At 37.9% G+C, this 26,668-nt stretch overlaps 1 protein-coding gene across 1 annotated transcript in view; it reads left to right on the forward strand.

Annotated features, from left to right (window-relative positions):
* Positions 1 to 26,668, forward strand: part of IL1RAPL2 (interleukin 1 receptor accessory protein like 2) — a 1,188,406-nt gene that overhangs the window by 975,667 nt on the left and 186,071 nt on the right. The window lies entirely within an intron of this gene.

The following is a 26,668-nucleotide window of genomic DNA, read 5'->3' on the forward strand; positions in this document are numbered from 1 at the left end:
GAAGATAGGATCTCAGAAGTTTGAAATTGTCATTGATAAAGAGAGAGAGGCAGGGGAATAGGCAATAGACAGAAAGATGAGCAGATTATTCAACAGGGGCCACCTCCCAGTGTGTCCTCCACCTCAGTTAGCTCAGCCATTATAAATTCCCTCATGTCTCATGTTCTGTATTGTCACTTGGATCTCCCTCAGTGTAATCTTTTCTCAGTGCTACTTATTAAAAATGCTGACTTTCAAAGAGCTCTATAAATTTCTTTAAACATCTCCTGACTCAATAAAAAGGGATAGAATTGAACACAAAGGCTATATTCTATTGTCTGTCTCCCAAGAGCATTCAGATAAACTATGAAATAAATCTTTCTGCCCCATCCAGACCATTTCACTAGCTTTAGTATTATTTACAGACTTATCTATAAAATCCCTGTTCCTTACCATAAAGTCATCAGTGTGTTCCCTTTCTTTTTGTTGCAAGCTCACAGAGTCTTTCAAATAGAAAATAATGATAATAGTGATGCCTCTTACACTGATAATGGAAAAAATATTCCCCTGGTTGCTTGTACACTATTTCCAAAAATGAGATGTGCTTCAGATATACAAATAAAAGAATTTTTTAATGCAGGATGTGCTCTCAGGACATACTAAGAGTGTCAAAGATGTTGAGAAGTATTGTTTACCAACGGACGAAAAGTTTGGGACTTTATTACATTAAAAAAATGGTTATCTCTGCATAGTGGGATTACAGTTAATTTTTATTTAGCTTAGCTGTATTCTATATATTAAAATTATATTACTTTTGTAATGCATTTTATGCAGAAGAACAAAGTAGCTTTTATATTTTAGAAAACCCTCATGCTATACCTTCATACACACACACACACATACACACAACTAGCGCTATTCATCATCTTTTATACTTACAGAATGTGAAGTGAAGCAAGGTGAAATGAAGTGGCAGGCTTATCCAGGTTCTTGTAGTGAGTAGTGGTAGAATGGGAATACAATTTTTCTTCTTCTGACATCTAACCTAATTTTCTTTCCACAGACCCACTCTAGTTTTAAAGAGAAGTGGAGAAGTTACCTTAAAGAGCATTTTTCTCAAAATCTCAGAATCCCATTATGTCTCTGAACATGCTTATCATTAGCAGTATTCTAACAGCATCACTTATGCAAATGGAGTGAAAGAGAATCAAGGCACTTGCCCACCTCACAAAAAAAATCACTCAGAACCAAGGCATTTTCCAAGAAAAAAAACATTGGTACCCAGTCTTCACAGATGCCTTTTTACTTTATGATGAAAGTGAAAGAGGCCTTTGACTTAAGAACCTCATACATCCCATTCTTGATAAGAGTAATTTTATTATATTCATGAAGTTTTTTTCTCTTTCATCTGTGGACATTTCTGTGAAACACCTCCCTACCTCCAACTGCCGTCATGTCCCTCAAAACAGCAAATCTGCAGAAAAGCAGGCCTCAATAGCTGTAAAAAATTATCCTTATATTCACTTAAAAGATGTTGCTAAGGCATATAGGGCAGAATGTTTAGTGAATGTTAAATAAGCAAGAATTTAGCTCCATAAAGTGTATGTAACTTCTAGACTGCAAATAAAAACGTCCACAATGCAGCAAGGAAGTGATAAAAGTTAGGACTTCTCTTCTTCCTAATTACCCAGCTCATACTCCCTTAATATGCAGTGAAAATGTCATTTCTCTGAGCTAAAGGGTGGTAAATGGTAAGTGATAATTCACTTTAGAGACAAGGTTTTTGATTCTCTATATTTACCTCTCCCATAACATTTATCACTCTGAATGGAAAAAAAAATCAGTTTACATGTATTTTCTCTTGCTGTACCATGAATAAATGAATGATAATAGATAAATTCTAGTTTTTCTTTAAATCTGATACTTGACATAGTTCCTAGCTCATAAGAAGTACTCAACAAATTTTATTAAGTGCTATTCTTAAACCTGTGACAAGGATTTCTTGGTTACTAACACCACTTCCATTTTTCCTCAAAGATTGTGCTTTGTGGCAAAGATAATGTAATTACTCATTGGATTTGTTTCTCTTTCTTCCTTGGAGCAGAGTTAAAATATACTCACAGCCTTCCTTAACTTATATGTGGCCATTGGACTGGGTTTTTGGCCAGTGGCATGTGAACAGGAATGATGCAAGTTACATCCAGGCCTGGCACGTTGCTTCCCAGACAATTCTGTCTTCCTCAATTCCCCCATCTGCTGGCTTGATGTTGGATCCCAAAGTAACTTTGGAACCCATGTGTTGAAGGTGGCAGAGACTGGGTCTCTGAATAAGTTAGAAATTTTTATCATGCTGAGCAATTGTAATTTCTTGGTTTAATAGCTGCTGCAACTAATGTTACTTTAACTAATACATGTGTATAATATTTAATTTCAGTATGTTATTGTAATTGTTCGATGTCTGTGAAATTTTCAATTAGGGTTCATACCATTTTTTAGAGTACTATTGAATTTAGACTTTGTTCTGTTAAGTTTAAATTGAATGAAGGATTCTTTGTACTCAAATTGGTTTTATTTTCATATGTATCAAATGCAAATATGTATCACAGTGCTTTGATATCTGGTATATTGTTTTCTGAAAAATTCACAGGAATAAAAATAGCCTTCACTCTTTATAGAGAAGTTTTAACCAGAATTTCCTAGAAGATATTCCTAGATGTCTATGACAGAGCTTAGTGAATAGGTGACCTATAGCTGTTGTGTGGAAAAGATTATGTCAATCTGAGCTTCCCTAGAGAAGAAATAAATCATAGTGGTATGGTTGGGTGGGGGGGGAAGAGATAATCATAGGACAACATGGCTTTGGAAATTATGAGTGACTTGTGTTTAAGGAGTTTTTCTTATCAGTTGGCAGGGACCTTAAAGCAGAGAACCATCTGTATCAGGCCACATAGACTACCTTAAGGGGGGCACATTGAAATATGCAGCAAGCAATCCAAGAGGGAACTCTCACTGGGACATCTAGACTAGCAAAAGGAAAACAGACGTTGCTAAAAGGAATTTTAACTCTACAACTTCAGATGACTTAGTGCATTGAGCCAATACCTAGGGATTTTTAAACTTACGTGTTTTCCTAATAGCGTATATAATGAAGGCCCAATTCAGTCAAGGTAATTAATAATCACTGTGTGTTTAAATAATAAACCTAGGTAACAACTATCTCTTAAGTTTTCTAACTTATTCTGTATAATAACTTAAATGAGGAGTTTAGTTAACCAACAGTTGTGCTATTATTTTAATAATTTGTTTTTAAAACAAAACATGTCAAGTATAAAAAGATATACACTTTATTGTTCTCTCAATCTTCCACTATTGAAACAACCCCAAATACATGTTTTATATTCTATTACCCACGGTTCCTGGAGAAGGAAATAGTAACCCACTCCATTATTCTTGCCTGGAAAATCCCATGGACAGAGGAGCCTGGTGGGCTACAGTCCATGGGGTCGCAAGAGAGTCAGATGTGACTTAGCAAAGAACAACAACCCCAGATGCCACTGATCACTTGGGGGCAAGACTTAGAAATCTCAGGCTTGGCACCTAGAAAACATAGGCTAACTCAATCGGGACTGATTGTAGAAATCTAACTCTATGTGGCTACAAGTCTTTTCATAATTTTGAAAAACTTGCATCTTCAACACTGAGTTCCTCAATCTGGATCCTTAGTCTGAGGCCACAATCATCCTGAGTTCAAATTTCAAAGTTGATAAAATTTGTCTGCTGAATCTTTTTTCACTTCTGCTTGAAGTAACATATTATCTGGGGTTGCTCCACACATCAGGGCTTATTCGCATTTATCTTACCTATTCCCCACTGCCTAAAGGCCCCAACCTTCAAGAGATGCCCTATTCCAAAATAATCCTACTCCACAGGGTAGTTTGAATTGTATAATGTTTTCTCTCCTAAAGAGAATTTATATTTAATAATACTGGATTACATACTTGAAAGTTGTTTAGAGAGTAGATATTAAATGTTCTCACCAAAAAGAAAAGAAAGAAATGATAGTTATGTGACCTGATTGAGGTGTTAGCTTATGCTTTGATTATAATCAATTTGCAGTACATATATGTATTCAATCTGTATGTTGTACATCTTAAACTTACACAATTTTCTATGTCAGTTGTATCTCAAGTAAAGCTGAGGAAAGAAAGGAAGACATTTTAACCAAAGGTTATATAAAGATGGTACCTTTTGAAGTTAAGGAACATTTTTATCCCTTTGGCTGCTTAATTGTTTTTCTTATTAATGCTGGTTTTCAGTAATTTGATAATATGTCTTGATGTAATATTCCTTGTGTTTATTCTACATACAATTCACTGACATCAAATTCATGGTTGCTATTTTTAATCTAATTTTGAGAACTTTCTGGCAGTGTTGCTCCACATTTTTTTTCTGCCCATCCCCTTTCTAAACATTTACACATACATTAGATTTTGATAGTGTTTCACAGGTCACTGATTATCTGGGTTTTTTTTTTTTCAGTTTTTTTTCTTCAATATCCTTTAGTTATGATAGTTTATATTACTTAATCTGAAAGTTCATTTCTCTTTGCTTCTGTGGTGTTTACTTTTCTATTAAGTGCACCTATTAAATTTTCTATGTAAAAATTTAATTTAAAATTTTATTTTAAATTCTATTTAAAATTTAAAAATTAATGCTATTGGGCTTCCCTGGTGGCTCAGTGGTAAAGAATCCTCCCGCCATGCAGGAGATGTGGGTTCGATCCCTGGGTCGGGAAGATCCCCTGGAGGAGGTCATGGCAACCCACTCCAATATTCTTAAAAAAAAAAAAAAGTTAATGCTATTAAATTTTCAATCTTTTGACAGCTATTTGTATTTAGTTCTTTGTGAAATATTTTTATTTCTGTTTTCATTATGTTTATATTTTCCTTTAAATTCTTAATCATATTTGTATGAAGTTTGAAAATCCTTATATAACAATTCCATCACTGTATCATTTCGGAGTCTGTTTCTAGTCACTAATATTTCCTAGTTAAGTATAAATTTTACTAAGTCCAGCCCCTTTTACATTCTCTACTGATTAGCCTAGGCTTTCAGTGAGATTTCTCTACTCTGTAAGATGAGGACACACATATTTCATAGCCCTGTGTGAGTTTTGGGAATTGTTCAACTTACAGCTCTCTGGTGGTTGTTCTTTGACTAGTCTTACAGAGTTTTACCCTATGCATATGCAGCTTAATATTATGACAAAGATGAAGGAGGTCTACATGCGATTGGTGGAGCTGTTTTTCTAAGTAACCCCACCCTCTTCAACACTCTGCCTTGCAAATTCTAGTCACTGCAGTCTCCCCAAACTTCAATTTCTATTTCCTCAACTTAGCAAGACTACCATCTTCTACTTGAGTTAACTTGCCCTACTCCGCTGTTCAAAATATTCCCCTAGGCAGAAAGCCAGGGTATCAGAGACCTGTGTTGCCCATCATCCAATATTTGAAAACAGTTATTCTATGTCTTTTGTGCACTTCCCTAGTTTTGTATGGTGAGAGAGTAAGTCTAGTACCAGTTATTCCTTCAGGGCCAAAATCATAAATCCCAAAGAGTCCTTTTAAAGACTCTCAGTCAGACTTCAGAGATGCCTTCCCTCCAGGTTTAGCATAATATCTGGTCTCTTGGTAGTCACAGTTTGATTGAAGGTTATTTCAGACAACGAAGTGAATTGAAAGTGTTAATCACTCAGTCCTGTCCGACTCTTGGCACTCCCATGGACTGTAGCCTGCCAGGCTCCTCTGTCCATTGGATTCTCCAGGAAAGAATACTGGAGTGGGTTGCCATGCCCTTCTCCAGGGGATCTTCCTTCCCAACATAGGGATTGAATTCAGGTCTCTCGCATTGCAGGCAGATTATTTACAACTTGAGCTACCCAGGAAGCCCATTTCAGACAGGAATAGTTTCTTAATAGCTGAAATATCAATGAGCTTTTAGTGTCTTATAGTATCTTGTTTTTACATACTTCTTCCCCTGTCCAAACATACCCACACCACATTATGAGGTTATATTGAAGCTTTGGCTTTGGAGAAAAGCTTTTGAGAGTAGAGCTTCAGATTAGAGATAGTCAGTTGTCCTCATTCAGTACCTAAACATTTGAGAGTTGTTCTTTTGTCTGAAACATTTGAGAGTTGTTCTTTTGTTTTGAGAGTTACAGATGGAGAAAATAAAACCTTTAATCCTATTTTAAAGAGCAAGCCTTAGACCTTTGTGAACTTAGAATGCAGGTTTTATTTATTCATCTCTCATTTCCAGTGTGTATTGTGATAGTCAGTGATCAGTAAAATAATTTGGACTTCAGAGGCCTTTGCTAAGAAGTGAGCAAACAGGTCAAGATTATATTCATCATTCAGTTTGTTCTTCTTTAAACCAGAGACATTATCCACCATTCACCCCACCACGATCTAGTATTGTGCTTTACAGAAAAAAGCAAATGAAATTAATGACTGATGTGTTTACATTGTCAAATTTGACATGTCATAGGAGACATTACTAGAAGCTTTGTACATGCACCTTTTCCACTGGGCTACCTGAAATTATTTGTTAGAATTTGCTGCATGTTTGTGAAGCTTTTTTTTTTAATATTTAAAATAATGACTTAGGCACAACTACTGGATGGTAGCAGCACTTGATCCCCCACCCCCAGCAGGGAAACAGAGCTGAGAGATGAGACATTTATTCAAGATCATCCAGGATTCAAGAAATGGAATTAGAATACAAAACTCCATCTCTTCCTGAGTCTTATACCAAACTGCTTTTTTTCTCCTGAGATTTTTGATGAAAATAATGCAACTTGTCTTCAGCTCCATCACAGCATCCCCAACACCATCACCCCACTCCTAGTATCATCATTCCATCCAAATTGCATATGAATTACTGTATCCCATTAAACCTCTCATTTAATCATTTCCAGAGTAATCTCTATTGATAAAACTATGATACATGCAAAAATTTTCATTAATAATCTCTAATGTTGTTTAAATTTGAGGACATATATGTGATTGGCCTTGCAATTAGCATTTCCTAGAAAAGGTTCAGTTATTAGTTTTTACTTTGCTTACCGCATTTTAGTAATAGTTTTTACTTTGCTTACCGCACTTTATTAATGTTTAATGGAAGATTTGCTCAGTCCTTTTTAACCATCAAAATAAAATCTGAAATAATTAATTTGCTAAGAAAATATTATGGAAATGAATATGGAAAATAAACTAGGTAATTAGGAAATATGAGACAGCAAAAATCTCTCTTTACTACTAAGTCACTCTTTTGAGAATCAGGGAAATACATAAGATAGTGGACTGCCTCATACAGCCTTCCTGCCAAATTGCTACAAAACATAGGGTTATATAAAATTTCCTTTTGATCTCTCACATAGGGACCTGCTTGTTTATTATCTGGTTGTTTGAAGTTGAAAGCCTTTTTGTAGCAGTTTAGAAAAAGGAATTATATCACACTGGGTGCTGTGGCTTAGAAAAGATTTAGAAAGCAGTCCTGCAGATGTTCTAACTCCTCCTCTTCCCTATCATTGCTGTTAGTGTTGAGCTGCCGTATTTACAAAGAGCGGAGAGACCACTGCCCCAAAGCCTATTAAATGAAATAAAGAGAGACAGTGGAATAATGCAATGTAATCCTAGCCAGCAACTCTTTCTTTTCTTTTTGGAGATCCTAAAAGAAATAATATTTTCTGACACAGATATTATATTCTGCCAGATCCTGAAAGAAATACCAGGAGTCTACATATTTTTTAGTAAATACAAATGTTAGCAGCTTTACAAGGAACAGAGACAAGTTCTTGATGCTTATGTCTTCATTAATTCAAAAATATGTCTTGTGAATATCCTTTAATTTGGTCAACAAATTATACTGTTCTTTTTCAGTTCTCAGGCTACCCTCTTTCCCTTCCTAATTCCATCCTCAAGCACAAGTCCGAACATTGACACAGTTTCCCATTTCCTGTCATTGAAGCTTATAGAAGGAGTATTTAATGCTGTATTATGAACAGTAGCCCTCCCACCAACTCTGCAACAACAACAACAACAATTCTAGTTGGAAATTAACATAGGTTTGAACACCTCACAACCCTGGAAAAGTATGTGTTATTCTTCCATAGGAAATTGCTATACACTCTATGCATCATATATTTATTTACTCATTTCAGAAGTTAGGGAAGCATGCATACTATGACTCTGGAATGTTTTCTCTTTTGCTTAATATGTTTTCTTATTAAAGGGATGTGTACTCGGTTACTCAGTCGTGTCTGATTCTTGGCAGCCCTGTAGACTGTAGCCCACCAGGCTCCTCTGTCCATGGGATTCTCCAGGCAAGAATACTGGAGTGAGTTGCCGTTTCCTCCTCCAGGGGATCTTCCTGACCCAGGGATCGAACCTGCATCTCTTGTGGCTCCTGCATTGGCAGGGGGATTCTTTACCACTGAGCCACCTGGGAAGCCCATTAAGGGTATATGCTTATTTAAGGTGGTAAAATCATTCTGAATATTTAAGGATTCACAGTCCAAATACTTCCAGCACCTTGATGGTCCTGACCTTGGGCAAGTTTTGTCACATTTTTTTTTAATCTCCATTTCTTTTACTATAAAATGGGAATATGGTAATACCTGTCTCATAGAGTTGTGGTAGCGACCGAAACACATGCAAGGTAGTTACTATGCCTGGCCCATGGTGAACACTACTCAGGGACTCAAGTATTAGCCATAAACGAAAGTACCTCATAGCAAAGACATATCTCACAATTTTCTTTCCATACTACCTTCATTTCAGAATGTTGTCTAAGTAAAGCAACATCTTGGCTGGCTAGAACGGAATAATGGCCTCTACTCCACTCTCACTTTTTAGCCCTCTTTATTCTTTTGGGCAAAGATCAACTTTGTTAAATAATTGTTTTCCTATCCTAAATGCTATACACATATTTATATTCAATGAATATTCATCTATCTGAATAAAAAGGACAACTTCAATTGGATTTAATAATTTCCCAGAAAGTGATTCGAGGTTTGACTCAAATTTTATGTACTTTCAGAAATCTAAAGTCAAATTTTCCTTTTAAATTAAATAGGAAGTAGTTAGCAGTATCTTGCAGAAATGGTCTAATCATGGTCTTCCATGTACTAGACACATTTTATATGTGTAATAAGATTTGTGTATTTGTGACATCTGCTACTGCTTAATCAGCTCCTAAGAATAATAACAAATAATCACAGAAAATGGATTTAGGAAGTCTTTGTTTTAATTAAATCTGTTTACCTCAAGTTTCTTTACATTTTTTCCATTCCCTGGATATAGGTTCCACTCTCTCTTGGCGCAGTTTTTAAACCCTGCCCAAAGCAGACGTTTATCTTTATTTTACATTGCCTCTTCTAAGCCTAAGGCCATTGACTCAGAGAGTCTTCTAATTTTTACTCATTTTGAGAATTCAGAAGGAAAATGTTTCCCAGGATCACAGCCAGTTAATGCAGATGGTTAGAACATACTAATGAGGTCAAGGCTGGGAATTTGATTCTTATGAGGGCAAGTCAGCTTTACAACTTTCCACCAGGGTAGCTCTGACATAGATGTGTGCTTTTAACCAAAAAGGAGCTTTGTTTAAAGGTTGTAGATTCTTAAGCAGAAAGCCATAGTCATTGCTTAAAAGAAAAGAAAGAAAACTCAGATGCATACCTGGTAAGTTCTGATTTAGTAGAGCCATCCTTGTTTATACAGTGTGAATACCTCAGACATCTCCAACCAATGGTTACAAATGAGGTCACACGAACTGTAATATCAGTACGAATATCGCTGTCTTAGTGTTTCCACTTGCATATTTCAGGGCCCCTTGAGTCTCTCCCCCAAAGTGTCACCAAGTTATACAGGAGAATCTATGTATACAGCTATACAGTTTCTCACCTGTGCTGAGAAGCGATATTTTCATATTCATCCATTTCAGGTCTTTGTCAATATCTGTTCCCCAAGAGGACACCGAAAATGTCACTTTACTGCTGTCACTGCTGCCATGCCAACTTGTGGGACAATGATTTCTTGCTTAGGATGATCTCTTCTTGTGTTCTTCAAAGTAGCAAATCTTGTAAAGAACCAAGATATCACTTACAGTCTTTTCAGATCTTGCGGTGTTAATGCCACTCTGGATAAGAGGGGGAAAGTGCTACTCTGCCCCCAATCTATAGCATTTTTTCACTTGGGCACTGAAGCAATATTGCTTATTACATTATCTTTCCCTGTTACTATTGTAAAAATAATTCATTTGGATTCAGTCTTAACTCTTGTTTTCCATGGGTCTCAGGTAGCAATCCTTCAGACCAAGTGGGACACCAGACAGCATATGGCCTCTCCATTTCCCTTTATTTCCTCAGTAACCGCTGCAAAAAAAATGTACAAAACTTTCTGTCTTCCTTTAGCCCTTAGCTTGCCTGAACTCCAGCAATGGACATAAATTTCAATCTCTACCACATGTTTAAAGAAAGAAATCTCCTCAGGAGTCTGAATGAAGACTTTTTCTGAGCAAGGGCAATTTAAAGTATACTCCTTGGTAGGATTTCAAAGTAACAAGGAGGATACTGATATTCACAAGTGGTCCACACATGCATCTCAGACTTTCCTCAACTTTTGGGAGGATACCTGGACTTTATCCTAGAGAAGTCTCTTTTCACTTTCGTTCTTTAATCTTTACACAATGATCTTCCTAGAAGAGGGAACATATCACATATCGGTCATCTACAGCTGAGTGAAAATGAAGGAGATGAGCAGGTTTTGACAGGAAAAGATCAGGACCAAGTCAAGCTCAGAGAGGGAAGATGGAGTATGAATTCCAGAGGGCAGAAAAAAGGCAAAAGACAGTCACACTGTCAGTATGAAGATAAACCTTCCTGGGTTCATAGTACTTTATGAGCATCACACATTTGATGAGGAACATTGCCTGAAAATCAAATCTCTGACATTGTATTCTCCATCCTACTCTATAAAGAGAAACACCTTCACTTTTCCAAATGTTTTTTGATGCCCTGTAAAAAACAAAAAATGCTATTTTGTCCCTCTCTCTTGTTTATGGGCATTTTACCATTCTTTCTTTTGCCTTCTCTTATCATATTCTGTTGTGATCATAAAACAGCCACCACCACCAAAAGAAAATAGAGCAAAGATGCCACAATAAACTTATCCTCCATGAAATCAAACAGGAGAGGTAGAAACAGAAATGAAAAATAGAGTCCAGAGGCAAACGGCCCAGTTTTCATTAGTGTACACATCTTGGGGCCCAAAAGTTGTATTTATTTTCAGGCTTATGCTAAGTAGGGTGCTTTTTATTTTCACAGCTGATGTCTGACATTATGGAATTTAGTTCATCATAATTTACTTGATCCCAAGAAGCCATCAACCCCAAACCAGGTGTCTTAAACCTACAAAGAGATATTATTCTCCAGAAGAATGTCAGCAGAAGAATGTTTTACCTCAAAAATGACCCACAGCATGGACCCTTAGAATGGGGTATTACAGTACTCAGATGTGACACCCTTATACCATATGCTCCCTGAGATGTAGTTGCGGACAGTTAATAAAGCTGTGGACAAGTAAATAGCAGTGTACACGGCTCACCTTCACAAACCATTAAAATTCAGCTCTACCTTTGGAGTCAGGTCTAAAGTGAAGAAGTGCTGGCAGAAATCTTATTTGATCCATATTTGCTTCGAAAGCCCTAATCTAAAATTTGTAGGTGGGTAACAACAGGAGTTACCCAAGCAGCCAAACATGCTGAGGGGCATGTAGCCTCTTAATAAGTCACAGCTGGTAGTTATCAAATCCAAATGGACTTCAGATTCCCACTAGCACAGAGTAATCAATATTTATCAACAGGAAAAGTGATATTCATTACTGCCACTTGAAGGTCATGCATCTAACGCATATATGAGTAATGCTAAGGCTCAAAGCTATTTCCTCTCACAATTTGGTAGAGTGTCTCTGCTTCACTTTGCCACTACACAATGGCTTAGGCGTCTCCCTGAGCTAATGCCTAATCCCCTTTTCTCTCCTGACATTTGCTACAATCTATTTCTTAAAAATAATAGTGTTGTGTGGAAATAAGCAGAAGGCAAGCTTTGGGGACAATGCAGAAATTCACATCAGAAGAGGGAAAAGAGTCATGAATACCAAATAGACAACGCTTAGCCAGGTATAACATCGACAGAGGATCTCAGGGTTAAAGTTGAAACCAAGCTGACAGTGAAGATTAGCATTTCAATGTTCTGTGATTTACAAGTAGACATGGGCAATGCAGGTGGCTGGAGGCATTTGGCTGGAAACACTTGGCTTGAACCTCCCTTGCTACTCACTCCCACTGTGTAGAGACTTGCTCTGACTCTCATTGACCTGTCGTATATGTTTTGGTACTATACTACTAGAAAGGAAAAGGCAGGGTTTGAGATCCAGGATTACTCTATTAAGATAAAAACCGCCCCCCGCCCCCCGCCCCCCGCCAAATCTTTTATGACCTGGGAAGAAAATTTAAAGGAAGCAGAATATTTTTTTGAAAAGCCATATAAAATACAAGATGTCTTAGTGAACTTAATTACAGGCCTCATAGCCAGGCTGCCATGTAAGCAGGAGTTTATGTCTTCACTTAAGTAATCAAGTGTTCCAGTCACCCAGAGGATTTAGCTCAGCTTTCAGGATGGTCTTCCTAGGAGAAAGATCAATAGAGAATAGCAAGGCTCCTATACTCAGGTTATGACCTCCTTATCCTGAAAGAGCTGAGCTTCTCCTCTAATTGGAATGCCTTAAGTAGAATACATTCACCCAGTGAGTGGATGTTTATTTAGTACCAACTAAGTTCCAATGTAGCTCAGTCAGTAAAGAATTTGCCTGCAGTGCAGGAGACCTGGGTTCGATCCCTGGGTTGGGAAGATCCCCTGGAGAAGGAAATGGCAACCCACTCCAGTATCCTTGCCTGGAAAATCTCATGGACAGAGGAACCTGGTGGACTGCAGTCCATGCGGTCACAAAGAGTCAGGCATCATTGAGTGACTAACACACACACAAGTTCCAAGTACTCTTCTAGGTGTTGGGGATTAAAGAAAAGAAAGAGATTGCTTTCATGGACGTAATGTTCTAATGGTAGATAGGGAACAAGATAAACATAAGCAAATATACAGATAAATATATGTCTAGTCAGAGGTTTATAATTGTTGAGAATAAAAATGAAACAGGGTGAGATAAAAGGGAATAAGAGTAATGGCTACCATTTTTAATACAGTGTCAAGGAAAGCCTCTCTGAGAAGATAGCAGTAGATCACTTTTTAACAATGGATTTTTAACAATGCACATTTATTGAACATCTATTATGGCCTGAGATATGAGGTAACCTATTACATATTCATTGCAATCCTATGGGGTAGGAGTATTATTCTTGTTTTACAAATAGAGAAATTGAGCCTGGAAGAAGTTAAATAATTTGTCCAAGGAAACACAGCTAGTAACAGAGCTAGGGTTTGAGCTGAAGCAATCTGACACCAAATCCCATGCTTGGAATCACTGTCATACTTGGCATTTTGGATTCTGTGTAAAGGCTGAGCAATGTGCACACTGGCCCGTTAATCCTGTGAGGTAGTAACAAGACTATGCAAAAAGAAGCATAGTCAGCGTGATACCTGACAGAGAAAGCAGGGAAAGAAAAGGGGAAATGAAGTTACTAATATTCAAGAGCTTTCTATTTCACTCACTATTATTTAATCATTTCAACAAACCCATGAGGTAGTTATAAGCATACCTGTTTTTTCAGATGACAAAATAGCAGTACAGAGTGGGTAAGCAAATTGCCCAAGGTCTCATAGCCACAAAGGAACAAGATTATAAATTTGGGTTAGTCTGTTACCAAAGTCCATGCTGTTTCTCATATACCATGCTGTCTCCTGAGAGAAAATAGTCAAAGAAATACATAATGAATGACAAAGTGAAAAAGAGACAGCAATAGGTTTGGAAGGCCAGAGTTGACAGTGGCTCAAGGAACTTTTAATGACATCTTCATCTTCAACCTCTTCTCTCATACCGAGTTAGGTGGATTCTTGAGAGTTTCTATGATTTGGGGATTTAAACAATTGACATGTCTAGTTTCTCACCTAGACCTGGGGTTTAGATGTCAAATAACCCTTGGGCAGTGCGTCATTTTCTATAACTGTTACTGTCTTTGAATCAGGTGCTCCAGAAAAACGTGGTGTGTAAACTTGGTAAAGCCGTGAAGAAAAATCTAAGACCCGTTGCTTATTTGAGGACTAGCACATAGTTGTTTGAAATCTACCCTTGTCCCCTTCAGAAGCACATTTTAAAGCTGTCAGCTTTAATGAAATAACTTTAGATATGCGTTGCCTGCCAATTTTCCCTTTCTAATAGTAGAGTAGTAACACTGTGGGAATGTCAGAATAATAGGCTGATGTGAAGTGTTAGTGAAGAAAGCCAAGTGGAGCACTGCCTGTCTTGTGTCATAGTCTTTGTGTGCTGTGGAGAAGCCAGGATGTGGTCAGATCACTTGTGGCATGGGGCCGACTCACCCATTCATTATTCTGGACAAGCAGCAAGACTACTTCTGACCCCATGCCTGCTCTGTCTCACCTTGCCTTTCTTTTCCCTCCCTTTCTTTGCCCACACAGTCAAAAGCTTTGATTTTTGCTGAATATTAGACAAATAAAACAGCAAAGAGACTTACCTGTTCTGTCTTTAATGGAGACTTAGGTGGCTCCCCAAAAAGGGAAGCTGAAGGAGGCCCAGAGTGGGAAACTAGGTTCTATCATTTGTAATCTTCAAGTAACTCTTTAAAGCCTTCATTTTTTTCAGCTGCAAAATGCTATGCCAGTGGCTATTGCTTCCTAAAAACTTTCTAGGGTTCATTACACATCCTTGAGAACTAGATGTTTGTGAATTCATTAGGTGTTGAAAAAATTGGTATTTTACAATGAAAATGTAGTTCATTTGAGAATATACCCAGGGAACTGAGAATCCATTGAAATTCACTTCTGCCTCTACAGAGCCAGAGAATGGGCTTATAACAATTTTTGTTGAAGATGGAACTAGAATTGAAAATTTAATATAAATAAATTTTGAATGAAGTTGATTTCAAGGAGATTTCAGCAAGTACATAGGACCTGAGGGTGAAGACACCAAGGAATTCTATTCTGGTGTGTATTTTTCAATTTTACTATGAGGGACTTTGGTGACATCTTCTCTCACCAGTGACCATCTGTAAAATGGGTGCATTGCCAGTTTAACCATGAACATTCTAAGGCAATATTTTCCATGAATTTTAATCTCATTTTATAAACAGTATGGAAGAATCAAGTTGGCTTTTGATGGACTGACAATGGTTGCAAATCTGGATATTGCTTTTCTCTGTACCACTTTCCCACATTACACCTCTACCCTCAGTCCTGGCCACCTATGCAGTCTGTAAGAAAAATCTTGATCTCCCATCAAAGTCTATACTTGGCAAATAATAGTTAACTGAATCACAGTTTCTGTTGCTTTGGGTTGAATTGCTGCCAGGTTCTCCTTCCAAGACACCACTGGCCACCTGCTGTCAGCAAAGGAAAGGAAATGGAGCAGAGAGATAAGGAAGAGGAGACGATGAAGCGTAGTCAGGAGAAAAGTGTGATTATGGAACATGTTCCAGAAATTAAGCAATCTATGGAGAGTAATTTGGCTGGTGAAGATCTTCAGAGTGTCATGTCAGCTTCAGAATGAGAGCTGCCATCCTAATTTGGCCTGTAGTGCATTATGTGGGAATGGTGGGGGATGGGGGGAAATCTGGTATGGATGGAAGCTAGATGGGAGGAAGACAAAACAAAGTACTTTGTTTACAGAAGTTTCCTCAGAGAAATAAAAGCACTGCCAACTCCACAACTGGGACATGTATGTTCTTAATGTCAGCAACCTAGGAAGAGTCTGGCATCTAAGTCTAGTATGAAGCTCCAGAGGGCAGGTCGCTTGGAAGTAGTGGGACAGGAAGAAGGGCCCCAGAAATGGGTGCCTGCATATAGCCATCTCGCTTATTGTGATTCTTAGCCACAGCTTTTAAATACCTTTGAGTTTCTGCCTTTGGCTACCTAGCTACTCATCCAGGGGACCCAACTTCAAAAACTCAAGTTCCCTATTTCTCAAACTGACATAAGTCAGCCTTCCAAACAAAGGTATAGATAACCACTATGGGATGTCCTCTAGTTTGACCATCTGTCTATCAGAGCTCCCTCTCTTCATCTTCAAATATTTTCATCCATTCACCCATCCTAAAAAGTCTTCAGAGAACCACATCTACAGTAGACACTGTACTAGGCATTGAAAAAAAAAAAAGACAATACAAAGTGAATAAGATAGAGTCCCTCTCAATATAGTAACAGACTTGTAGGTATAAAGAAATTGTTGAAAAATTATGAGTTAAGAGTTAAAAAGAGACATGTGAAAAACTATGTCTGGGAGATTGGAGACTGTTCCACAGAGATAATGTTTAAGCAGGTTAAATCAGGGGCATGACAAAAATAATATTCTAGACAGAGAAGAACAAGTAAAAAGGCACAAAGGCATAAAATATGTAGCCTATTTAAGGAAAAACAATTACCCAGTACAATGGAGGGGTATATGATGTGAATGGGAAATGTTAGTTTATTGAAGCCAAACAGGTAAGCTAGACTAAACTCATACAAAGCCTCCTATGATTAGATTTAAAAATAGACTTCATTCTTAGGTAATAGTGACCATCCAATGATTTAGAGCCAAAGAAATAATGTTCAAATTGACATTTTAGAAATATAATTTTGTAGTATTGGCTAGAAGATGAATTAGGTGGCAAACTGAAAATAGACTGGTTAAGAACTGTTACAATGATGCTCATTCAAACTGTTGAAGGATAGACCTTGAGTAGTACACAGGGCTTGTTTATGTGTTGGGGGGTAGGGTGGGGGTGAGTTAGCAAGGGTAGTGAAAGAGGGATCAAGGGCTTGGTTTTGGAGATAGGCATAGAAATGGTGAGACTTGGTAACTGTATATGTGGCATGAAGGAGAAGAAGGAGAAGGGGTTGATTTCTAGGTTTTCAATTCTGATGAACTATGGAATGGTAGTGATGGAAAAGTATATGCCTTCCTAAGCTCTCTGCTCTCCTTCTTTATTAACTTTTCCTTTTTTCAGTATTGACTGCCTTTCTCTTCTTACATCAGAGACTCTCTTGATAATTTTTCAAAGAGGTTTGAGAACCCTAGAACACAGCACATTAAGGACATCTGAAAACCCACGTAGCCTAAGAGGTTGTGCCTTGAAGGGTGACCAAAATAGTGTCTGTGTGTATAAGAAATATTTTTAGAGGGGATTTTTAAACCTTTGATTTCTACCTATATAGAAGAATAAACAAGGAAATGGGATAAAATTATAGTTTAAAAAAGTGGTCCAGTGGGATATAAGGAAGATGGTTTTGGGGTATTCTAGTGAAACAGACTAGAATGAAACACCTGGATGGAAACTATGTAGATCTTCAAGGGGAGCTGCAATAATCCTGAAACCTAAATAATTTGGCAGCAGCCTAAAGGCAGGGGCCTGGATTAAATGATCTCTCCAAGCCTCCCTTCTGCAAATGCCCTGCTATTTTTCCCCAGGCATTTCTAGAGGAACTATCTTCCCACTGATCTAGCTGTATATATGCATTGAGGGAAAGGTTGCAGCAAATATTTGATATTGTCTAATTTGATAACTCTAGAAATGAAGATACAGATGAGAGAGGGAGAAAATGGCTTACTTCAATTTTGAAAGTATTTTTAAAATGGAATCTTTAAGGCCAGCTCCTGTTAGGGGGAGAAAATGTACCCATGACCCAGAACTTAAAACATAAAACGAGCTATCCAAGACAAAGGAGGGGATGGAGGAGAGTGGTACAGACAGAGAGATGCAAAGTGATGAATCAAACACTTCACTAAGCGTGAAACCAGAGCAGAACACTCCCTTAAGGCTAAAGCTGTAGATTTATGGGGAAAGTAGCTTAGACCTATGAAAGGCATGAGCACTCTCCCCACTCTGACATATATGCAGGGACCATTCATACACAAACAGTGCACATATGTAAACCACAGTTCTAGCTGAAAATCAGAATAATTTATGTTAAGGATTAGAGATGAGTCAGACACCCAATGGAGAACTGTGCCAAGAATACAAAAGGACCAGAGGACTTCCAGCTAAATAAAGTAGAATTTTAGCAAAGCTATAGATCTCTTGAGTAATGGGTTATATTTTTCACCTTCGTCTTAAGAGTTCATTTACATTTGAATCATTAATTTGATTGCAAAGGATTATGTCATTATGAATTATTTGGTATCTTCTACCATACCATTATTTGTGGGTGAATCTGGAAGACCGATATATAAAATCTCATTTGTCAATTTGTCTTGGATTTTCTCAGCCTGGAAAGTTTTACAGACTTTGCAAAATGTAACATTATTGATTTGAAATTTCATATTGATTAGAAATTTCATACATTATCCCCAGGGAACTTTTGCTAAATATCTATAGCCTATGGCATTTATCCAGGGATTTGTGGGGAGTTTTCTTAAAAGGAATATAAAATCCTAAAAAAGAAAAAAAAAAATCAGAAAGTCGCCCTCATGGAGTCACTTCTCTTTAGTACTTTCACTCATTTGTTAGATTTTACAAAGGGTACCCTCTGATACCAGGCCCCAGGGTATATCAACATAATTTGAATGGGAGAATAAGGGAAGATAATAAAACTGTCAAAACTCTGTGTGTGTGTTTGTGTGTGTGTGTGTGTGTCTGTGTGTGTGTGTAAGAGAGACAGAGACACAGAGGAAAAGAGAAAGACAAAAATTAAAATAACAACCATAAACAAAGCAGTCACAACATTGTTTTTGCCTTCTTTTTTTAAGCAGTATCCCTTATGCCTCTAATTTTGATTTTGTGACATTCTCTGCCTCTCCTCAATGGGCCACATAGCATAGAGTTATTAAAAAGAGAAACACATATATCAGTTGCATCTCACTAAAGTCGTTGCTTTATAAAAGGAAAATCTGAATATAGTTAAAATCCCTTTGAGCATTCTTATTAGAATCTTATGACACCTTTTTAGGTAGCTCAAAATACCACTGGGTTCAGGTGACAGAAAAAGGGAAGGGTATCATTAAACTCAGGCAAAGCTGTCCTGGAATAGTATGTGACTGATATGTATTTGTAAAAACATTTGAGTTCAATCCCAAACCATTTCAAGTAAGTAATTGTATGTATACTTTTTATAAATAGTAATTTATTGCTGAATGGTTGCTGTTATTTGATTGCCATTCCAAATTCCCACAAATTGAGATTTTATACTCTGTCTACAGAAGGAACATTCATGCCCCTATTTTTAGATACAATAATTCATCAGTAAATAATGGATAATTAAAAATTACATTTTGGGCCTCGGCAGCTAAGTGTGCATGTCCCTGGGTGCTTTCTCAGTTCTGAGTCCCCTGCGGGTCCCCGAAGTGCCTGCATTGCCACCCTCATCTAACTGAGAGGGATGCGGTGGTGCCAGCCCATCCCCGCTGCCACCACCCATGTGCTGGTAAGATTCACACCTCCTGCAGGCAGTCCTAAGATGGCAAAGGAATAGGATGGGGAGACCAATTTCTCCCCCACAAAATGCATTGAAAGATCATTTGAACGCTGAACAAATTCCACAAAACAACTTCTGAACACTGGCAGAGGATACCAGGCACCCAGAAAAGCAGCCAATTCTCTTCAAAAGGAGGTAGGACAAAATATAAAAGATAAAAATAGAGGCAAAAGAGTTAGGGACAGAGACCCATCCTGGGGAGGGAGTTGTGAAGGAGGAGAAGTTTCCAAACACCAGGAAACCCTCTCACCAGTGGGCCTGTGGGGAGTTTTGGAATCTCAGAGGGCAACATAAGGAGGGGGGACCCACAGATTATGCACCTAATTGCAGCTCCCAGTGGAGAAGAAGCTCAGACGCTCGTGTCCACCAGCAGCAAGCAGGGGCTGAACAGGGAGGTGCAGGCTACATGCTTAGGGTAAGGACAGGGCCTGAATGCCCTGAGGACAATCAGGGAGCTAACCGGGTTGTGCACTGGCCCCTCCCCATGCCTGAGGCAGAGAGGCAGTCTAGACAGCCAGAGCTGAAAGGCGAGGGGCAATCTCAGCTCCTGACACGGCACCCTCTACCAAACTGTGAGCAGGCTCCCAGTTGTTAACAAAGTCTTCCTGGGATCCTGGATGGTTGACATCCACCAGGAGGGTCACAGTCAGAGATCAGCTCCCCAGAGGAGACACACGGCACACCTGAGATGGCACTCTCGCAGAGCACCCAGAAAACCGAGGGGCTGGGACCGGAGGTGATAAGACACACCACCCACCTGGGGAGAGTGCACTCACCAAGCTGGTCACTGGAGCTGCTAGGACCTCGGAAAGGCACAAAATGCAGGCCCAACCGAGTCTGTGCTTTTGTGGAGTATGTGAGAACCTGAACCTGAGCAGCATAGATCTGGGACGTGCATGCAACCCAGGGCCCGCTTTAGACAGTTCTCCTGCAGAACAACTTGGAGCCTGAGCAGTGTAGACAGGGAAAGCACACACGCCGTGAGTGGGGGCAAGCCCAGTGTGGCCCAACAATGCAAGCATGCCCCACACATGCCAGTGATATTTGTTTGCAGTGTACCTCCCTCCGCACGGCACAACTGAACCTAAACAAATGACCTCCTACACCCCCTTGTGTCAGGGTGGAAATTAGACCCTGAAGAGACTTGCAAACAGAGGAAGCCAAAATAAAGAAGAGGGAAACGATTTGAAAGAGACAGGTGCAACAGATTAAAACCCTGTAGTTAGCAGTGACTACATTGGAAGGGGCCTTATAGACCCTGAGAAGAAGTATAAGCTGGAACAATGAACTATCTGAAACTGAACTGACCCCACACTGCCCTCAACAGCTCCAGAGAAATTCCTAGATATACTTTACTATCATCATTTTTTAACTTAAGTTTCTTTTATTTCTAAGTTCTTTATTACTCTTTTAATTTTCATTTTTAAAACGTCCTATTACCTTGCAAAAAAAGACCTACTTTTAAGCAAATTTCATATATATATATATTTATAATATTTGTGCCTTTGTTTGTTTTTTTTATATTGTATTTTTGAGAGTTTAACCTCTACTCTACATTTTTAATCTTTGCTTTTTGGTATTTGTTATCAATTTTGTACCTTTAAGAATCCAATTTTCAGTACCCATTTTTACTTTGGAGTGTGATTACTGGCATGATTGCTCTCTCCCCTTTTGACTCTCCTTTTTCTCCCCCGGGTCACCTCTATCTCCTCCCTCCCCCTTCTCTTCTCTATTTAACTCTATGAACCTCTCTGGATGTTCCAGGCTGTGGAGAGCAAATAGGGAACTGATTACTGGCTAGATTGCTCATGCCCCTTTTGATTCCCCCTATTCTCCTCCTGGTCACCTCTATCTCCCTCCTCCCTATTCTCTTCTCCATGTAACTCTGTGAACCTCTCTGGGTGTCCCTCACTATGGAGAATCTTTTCACCATTAACCTAGATGTTTTATCATTGGTGCTGTATAGATGTAGAAGTCTTGAGGCTACTGTAAGAATAAGACTGAAAGCTAGAGGCAGGAGGTTAAAATCTAAAACTTGAGAACACCAGAAAACTCCTGACTCCAGGGAACTTTAATCGATAAGAGCTCATCCAAAACCCTCCATACCTACACTGAAACCAAGTTCCCCCAAGAGCCAACAAGTTTCAGAGCAAGACATACCAAGCTAATACTCCAACAATGCAGGAACATAACCCTGAGCATTAAAATACAGGCAGCCAAAAGTCACACCAAACCCATAGACACCTCAAAATTCACTACTGGACACTTCATTGCACTCCAGAGATAATAGATCCAGCTCCACCCACCAGAACACTGATGCAAGCTTCCCTAACAAGGAAACCTTGACAAGCTACTCATCCAACCCCACCCACAGCGGGGAACCTCCACAATAAAGAGGAACCACAAACATCCAGCATAGAGAAAGGCCACCCCAAACACAGCAATCTAAACAAGATGAAAAGGCAGAGAAATATTCAGCAGGGAAAGGAACATGATAACAGCCCACCAAACCAAACCAAAGAGGAGAAGATAGCGAGTGTATCTGAAAAAGAATTCAGAATAGTAAAAATAATACAAAATCTTGAAAACAAAATGGAGATACAGATAAATAGTCTGGGGACAAGGATTGAGAAGATGTAAGAAAAGTTTAACAAGAACCTAGAAGAAATAAAAAAGAATCAATCAATAATGAATAACGCAATAACTGAGATGAAAAGCACTCTGGAGAGAACCAACAGTAGAATAACTGAGGCAGTGGATAACATAAGTGAGGTGGAAGATAGAATGGTGGAAATAAATGAAGCATAGAGGAAAAAAAAGAATTAAATGAGGACAACCTCAGAAACCTCTGGGATAATGTTAAATGCCCCAAGATTCTAATAATAGGAGTCCAAGAAGACAGAAAGAAAGGCCATGACAAAATACTTGAGGAGATAATTATTGAAAACTTCCCTAAAATGGGGAAGGAAATAGCCACCCAAGTCCAAGAAACCCAGAGAGTCCCAAACAGGATAAACCCATGGCAAAACACCCCAAGACACATATTAATCAAATTAACAAAGACCAAATACAAAGAACAAATATTAAAAGCAGCAAGGGAAAAACAATAAATAACACACAAGGGGATTCCCATAAGGATAACAGCTGATCTTTCAATAGAAACTCTTCAGGCCAGAAGGGAATGGCAGAACATACTTAAAGTGATGAAAGAGGAAAACCTACAACCCAGATTGCTGTACCCAGTAAGGATCTCATTCAAATATGAAGGAGAAATCAAAAGCTTTACAGACAAGCAAAAGCTGAGAGAATTCGGCACCACCAAACCAGCTCTTCAACAAATGCTACAGGATCTTCTCCAGACAGGAAACACAGAGAAGGTTTATAAACTCGAACCTAAAACAACAAAGTAAATGGCAATGGGATCATACTTATCAATAATTACCTTAAATGTAAATGGATTGAATGGCCCAACCAAAAGACAAAGACTGGCTGAATGGATACAAAAACAAGACCCCTATATATGTTGCCTACAAGAGACCCACCTCAAACCTAGGGACACATACAGAGTGAAAATGAAGGGCTGGAAAAAGATATTTCACGCAAATGGAGACCAAAAGAAAGCAGGAGTAGCAATACTCATATCAGATAAAATAGACTTTGAAATAAAGGCCGTGAAAAGAGACAAGAAGGACACTACCTAATGATCAAAGGATCAATCCAAGAAGATATAACAATTATAAATATATATACACCCAACATAGGAGCATTTCAATATGTAAGGCAAATGCTATCAAGTATGAAAGAAGAAATTAACAGTAACACAATAATAGTGGGTGACTTTAATAACCCCACTTACACCTATGGATAGATCAACTAAACAGAAAATTAGCAAGGAAACACAAACTTTAAATGATACCATGGACTAGTTAGACCTAATTGATATCTATAGGACATTACACCCCAAACAAATGAATTTAACCTTTTTCTCAAGTGCACACGGAAACTTCTCCAGGATAGGTCACATCCTGGGCCATAAATCTAGCCTCAGTAAATTCAAAAAAATTGAAATCATCTCAAGCATCTTTTCTGATCATGATGTGGTAAGATTAGATGTCAACTATAGGAAAAAATATTAAAAATACAACCATATGGAGGCTAAACAACACACTTCTGAATAAGCAACAAATCACAGAAGAAATAAAAATATGCATAGAAACAAATGAAAATGAAAACACAACAACTCGAAACCTATGGGATTCAGTAAAAGCAGTGCTAAGGGGAAGGTTCATAAGCAATACAAGCTTACCTCAAGAAACAGGAGAAAAATCAAATAAATAACCAAACTCTACACCTAAAGCAACTAGAAAAAAAAAAGAAATGCAGAACCCCAGGGTTAGTAGAATGAAAGAAACCGTAAAAATCAGGGCAGAAATAAATGCAAAAAAAAAAAAAAAGAAAGGAGACCATAGCAAAAATCAACAAAGCTAAAAGCTGGCTCTTTGAGAAGATAAATAAATAGACAAACCATTAGCCAGACTCATCAAGAAACAAAGGGAGAAAAATCAAATCAACAAAATTAGAAATGAAAATGGAAAAATCACAACAGACAACACAGAAATACAAAGGATCATAAGAGACTACTATCAGCAACTGTATGATTATAAACTGGACAACTTGGAAGAAATGGAAGAATTCTTAGAAAAGTACAACTTTCCAAAACTGAACCAGAAAGAAATAGAAAATCTTAACAGACGCATCACAAGCACAGAAATCAAAACTGTAATCAGAAGTCTTCTAACAAACAAAAGCCCAGGACCAGATGGCTTCACAGCTGATTTCTACCAAAATTTTAGAGAAGTACTAACACCTATCCTACTCAAACTCTTCCAGAAATTGCAGAGGAAGGTAAACTGCCAAACTCATTCTATGAGGCCACCATCACCCTAATACCAAAACCAGACAAAGATGCCACAAAAAAAGAAAACTACAGGCCAATATCACTGATGAACATAGATAAAAAAATCCTTAACAAAACTCTATCAAACAGAATCCAACAACATATTAAAAAGATCATACATCATGACCAAGTGGGCTTTATCCCAGGGACACAAGGATTCTTCAATATTTGCAAATCAATCAATATGATACACTACATTAACAAATTGCAAGATAAAAACCATATGATTATCTCAATAGATGCAGAGAAAGCCTTTGACAAAATTCAACATCCATTTATGATTTTAAAAAAAAAAACCTCAGAAAGCAGGAATAGAATATCTCAACATAATAAAAGCCATATATGATAAACCCACAGCAAACATTATCCTCAATTGTGAAAAATTGAAAGCATTTCCCCTAAAGTCAGAAACAAGACAAGGATGCCCACTCTCACTACTAATATTCAACGTAGTTTTGGAAGTTTTAGCCACAGCAATCAGAGAAGAAAAAGAAATAAAGTAATACAGATTGGAAAAGAAGTAAAACTCTCACTGTTTGCACATGACATGATCCTCTACATAGAAAACCCTAAAGACTCCACCAGGAAATTACTATAGCTAATCAATGAATAAAGTCACAGAATATAAAATTAACACACAGAAATCCCTTGCATTCCTATACACTAATAATGAGAAAACAGAAAGAGAAATTAAGGAAACAATTCCATTCACCATTGTAGCAAAAAGAATAAAATACTTAGGAATAAAGCTACCTAAAGTAACAAAAAACTATAAAACACTGATGAAAGAAATCATAGATTTCTTTGATAGAGAAATATACCATGTTTTTGGGTCAGAAAAATCAACATAGTGAAAATGAGTATACTACCCAAAGCAATCTATAGATTCAATGCAATCCATATCAAGCTACCAATGGCATTTTTCAGAGAATGAGAACAAATAATTACACAATTTGTATGGATATACAAAAAACCTCAAATAGCCAGTGCAATCTTGAGAAAGAAGAATGAAACTGGAGGAATCAATCTGCCTGACTTCAGACTATACTACAAAGCTACAGTCATCAAGACACTATGATACTGGCACAAAGACAGAAATATAGATCAATGGAACAAAATAGAAAGCCCAGAAATAAATCCACACACCTATGAACATCTTATCTTTGACAAAGGAGGCAAGAATATACAGTGGAGAAAAGACAATCTCTTTAACAAGTGGTGCTGGGAAAACTGGTCAACCACCTGTAAAAGAATAAAACTAGAACACTTTCTAGCACCATACACAAAAATAAACTCAAAATGGATTAAAGATCTAAATGTAAGACCAGAAACTATAAAACTCCTAGAGGAAAACTTAGGCAAAACACTCTCTGACATAAATCATAGCAGGATCCTCTATGACCCACCTCCCAGAGTAATGGAAATAAAAGCAAAAATAAACAAATGGTACCTAATTAAACTTAAAAGCTCTTGCACAATGAAGGAAACTATAAGCAAGGTAAAAAGGCAGCCTTCAGAATGGGAGAAAATAATAGCAAATGAAGCAACTGACAAAGAATTAATCTCAAAAATATACAAGCAGCTCCTGCAGCTCAATTCCAAAAAAATAAAAAACCCAATCAAAAAATGGGCCAAAGAACTGAACAGACATTTATCCAAAGACATACAGATGGCTAACAGAAATATGAAAAGATGCTTAACATCACTCATTATCACAGAAATGCAAATCAAGCCACAATGAGTACCATCTCACACTGGTCAGAATGGCTGCTATCCAAAAGTCTACAAACAATAAATGGTGGAGAGGGTGCGGAGAAAATGGAACTCTCTTACACTGTTGGTGGGAATGCAAACTAGTACAGCCACTATGGAGAACAGCATGGAGAGTCCTTACAAAACTGGAAATAGAACTGCCATACAACCCAGCAGTCCCACTGCTGGGCATACACACCGAGAAAACCAGAATTGAAAAAGACACATGTACCCCAATGTTCATCACAGCACCATTTACAATAGCTAGGACATGGAAGCAACCT

The sequence above is a fragment of the Ovis aries genome, chromosome X (genome assembly GCF_016772045.2).
Source record: "Ovis aries strain OAR_USU_Benz2616 breed Rambouillet chromosome X, ARS-UI_Ramb_v3.0, whole genome shotgun sequence".
In the NCBI taxonomy this organism is placed as follows: Eukaryota; Metazoa; Chordata; class Mammalia; order Artiodactyla; family Bovidae; genus Ovis; species Ovis aries.